The following is a 4,168-nucleotide window of genomic DNA, read 5'->3' on the forward strand; positions in this document are numbered from 1 at the left end:
AGCATCCACCGCAACCGACTGACCAGACCATGGCAAGTAAGGAATCAAATAGTCCTCCCTCTTGGTTTCAGGAATAATGTTCTAAGATTGGCTACTTAGATACTCCCTTAAGCAGGTCACTTAGGGGTATAAGAAAAGACCCTTGTTCAACATAACCCAACATTTCCATTGGCCCACGGTTGTCAAAGATGTTGCCAATATTGTAAAAACATGTCATACATTGTCAACTTGTAGGTAAGCCCAACCAGAAAATTGTAGAGAGAGCTCCACTTCCCATCCCATTCCTGTAATGGAAGAGCCATTTAAAAAGTTCTTATTGGACTGTGTAGGACCTTTACCTCTCTTCAAGTAAAAGGAATTCAGATACATTCTCACAATCATGTGTATGAGCATCGTTTTCCAGAAGCAATTCCTTTGAAAAAATATTAAAAGCTCAAAAACATCAATCAGAGAAAATGTTGAAATATTTCACTATGGTAGGATTTCCTAAGAAACATTCAAAGTGATCAAGGAAGTAATTTTCTTTTCCAACAAGTTTAGGAGAAACTCTTGTAACACTAGGGTATAAATGATGTAACTTCCTCCGCTATCATCCTCAATCACAAGGTGCTTCTAGAGCGCTTTCACCAAACGCTCAAAGGACAATGTTAAGAATCTTCTTGTGCTGAGAACACTCGAAATTGGGAAAGACGGACTTCCCCTTTTTGTTGTTCGCGCCACCCGAAACAACGAATTCAAGGAAAAGCCTTGGATTCAGCCCGTCAGAAATTAAGTCTTCGGTCTTGAAGTCCGTGTGGTCCCCTATAAGATACTTCATGAACAATGGATGAAAGAATGAAACCACCAGTTCCTTCTTTGAATTTCGTCTGTTGTTGTCCCAGGTCACCGAGAAGTTGTTTAGAAGCTTGGAAGTTGGCAAGAGAGAACTTGACGAATGCCTCAAGCGAGTAATGAAAGGTCGGTTCGGTATGATAAAAAATTCTAAACTGTAGGAACTTTCTCCTCCAGGAGATCAAGTGTTACTTTATCTTCCCATACCAGGAGTTTCATTGCAGGCTAAATACAAAGGACCCTCCCTATGAAGTCTTGGTCCAGAGCCAGTGATCTCAACTACATAATCAAAACCTCCAGGACAGAAGAAAGAGTTCCCGTCTCTGTCACATAATTTACCTTTAAAAACCTTATCATTCCAGAGATCCAATTCCCAATTTGCAGCTCTTAACCACAATTAGAAATCGGAAGAGCCTCCTGATAACCTGCCTAAATCCTCCTGAGATTCCCTTGGAAAACTCTCGGGATACAAAAAAATCATCAGATAAAAGATAGGACACTTATCTGAGGAAAACAAGCTGTGAGCAGAAACACATTGAATGACCCTGTTGAGAAAAGACCACGACTTCGTGTGGACGCCTACCTGTTGAAGACGGCCTTCAAAAACAACTGAAGTCCCTTCTCACTAACGCACCAGTTCTAAGGGCATCCGACTTCCAACGACCCTTTCTTCTGCAAGTCGACGCCAACGACACCATGTATCGGTGCCGCCCTCTTGCAAGAACACAATGAAGTTCTTCACGCTATTCGCCTACGTACAGCAAGAAGCTGTCCCCCTGCGCAGAAGAACTAGAACTCAACAACTTGAGAAGGAGGACGCTCGCTCTTGGTTCCAAAGGCCCTTATCCACTTCGAAGTCTACTTGGGTTCCTCAACTACCCATTCAAGTATATTCGGATCACAACCCCTTAAAAGTTCCTACAGGACTATGAAAAAACAAGAATCCGAGACTTACACGTTGGGTTTATTTCTCCAACCCTTTAATTCTAACAATTCATCATATAAAAGGCGTCTTTAATGTTTTAGCTGACGTCCTTTCTAGAACATATGCTTTTCAACAGAAAAGTGAAAAGCTTTCCCAAACGGTTGGAGGGTCTTGTAACGTAATATTAGATATTACGGTTCATATGTGTAATTGATGTTATAGAATTGTGTTCCTTTGTATTTACATAACTATGTTCATATTTTCTTGTCTATGTATGTATTGCACTCTTAACCAATGTTTAAGCAGTAACGCCCGCTCCACTATATGTAATCTTGCCCTACGTGCGGAGAGGTGCGCACTCTTGTAGAACAAACAGACAAGCGAAAATCCTGAAATAGTTTCGGAGCGGCACAGAATTTGACGGATCAGTTACTAAATAAATAGACTGTTTCAAGCGAGTCGAGGGTCCTAAAACTATCCCAGGTTGACGTGTTAACTTACCCTCCTCCTCACCCGCACCCTTAACCGGAAGTATCCAGCTTCCGGTCCAATGGTATTTATAGCGGTGGAAATCGCTGAACTCGTTAGTCAATATTCCCACATATTGATCTCTTGATAAAAAACTATAGAAGGTTTAGATTCATGAGACGATTGGTGTGAAGTGATCACCCTTTTTGGCCTACTATTACGTGTCTGATATACATTGCATTACTTTACTTAAAATTTGTACTTTTATTACTTATTCTGATGCATGTTCCTGATCTCTTTGTACTTAGATAGTACCATATTGTATACTTATCCTTGTGTTTCTTATTTGAACGATTAATTTCCATATTCTTATTAATCATGTAACGGTGCCAGTTGACCTACTGCCATTCTCTTTTGTGTTGGATTGCCTGGTAAATATTTTCCATTAATTAATTTCGTTTACTAGTTTTATCGCTTAGTTTAAATATTCCTTTCCTGAGAATTCTTCTTTTGTTACCTTTACTTCTAGTCTTACGGGGTAAAAATAAATTATTTAGGCCCTGACCAGATAGTTCAGTCCTACAGTGGCTTCTAGAAGTGAGCTGGTTCTTAAGCACTTAGACGTTATACGTAACGTCTCTTCACATACCAGCCGCCCGTAACAATATATATGTATATAGGTATACATGTATATATGTATCTATACATATATGTATACATGTATGTATGTATACATATATGTATACATATATGTATGTTTGTATACATGTATGTACGTATACATGTATGTACGTATACATGTATGTATACATGTATGTATACATGTATGTATACATGTATGTATACATGTATGTATGCATGTACACATATATGTACACATATATGTATGTTTGTATACATGTATGTATGTATATATGTATGTATGTATACATGTATGTGTGTATGTATACATGTATGTAGGAATGTATGTATGTATACATGTATGTATGTATACACGTATGTATGTATATATACATGTATGTATGTATGTATATATACATGTATGTATCATACATATGCGTATATACACATACATATTATACGTACATACCTGCATGCATGTGTACATACATATATACAAAAATACAGATAATTAGGCGATGTATAACCCCAACAAGAACACTTTATGTTCTTTTTGGCAGTCTGGTAGGAAGTCTTAAACAAGTCCAAACTTCCTCACATATATTTTTGTATATTTATTTCTGTTCAGAAGTTTATAATTAACAAAGCTTCCAAGCCTATTTTTTTCATAAATTTATCTTTTATGAGCACTTGTATTCCCCACTAATCCGTTTCAATTTATCATCCTTTGTTGCTTGATTGTGAAAATATTCACTTTGGTTCGCTATTTCAATTAACAATATCACTTAATAATTTTCACGTTTCCTGCAAGCGGATGACATATTTTTGGTAATATACAGTACACTTGCCTAACTTTCTATTCTGTTTTGATTGACCGTCTTACTGTTGAATTTGTTTAAATCGTGTTCAAATATCCTCATCAGTTTCCCGCCTCGAATATTCAATCTTTATTGACATTTGTCTCACTCTTGCTGGTTTTTTTAATAAACAATGGACCATTTCGAGCATTGAAAAAGAGGGCATACCACACACACTTGTCAATGGTAAAGTGCAACCAAGCTTTCTCTTCGAAATTATTCATAAGAATGCCAAGTTGTTCTCTTCATTGACATCTACAAAATGGTTTACCTGCCTAGCCTAGAGGTTGGACTTTGGGGCAACGAGGAGCAGCAAGGAGAGGACAAAGAGGAGGACGAGGAGATGGAAGAGGAGGAATAGTAAAATGAAGAGGGAAAGGAGGACAATGAGGTGGATGAGGAGGGGATGTGGAAGATGAAGGGAGGTGGATGAGAAGGGGAGGTGGAAGAGGAGAAGTGGAAGATA

Source organism: Oratosquilla oratoria, chromosome 1, assembly GCF_046742065.1.
Source record: "Oratosquilla oratoria isolate Oo_2021 chromosome 1, ASM4674206v1, whole genome shotgun sequence".
Taxonomy (NCBI): domain Eukaryota; kingdom Metazoa; phylum Arthropoda; class Malacostraca; order Stomatopoda; family Squillidae; genus Oratosquilla; species Oratosquilla oratoria.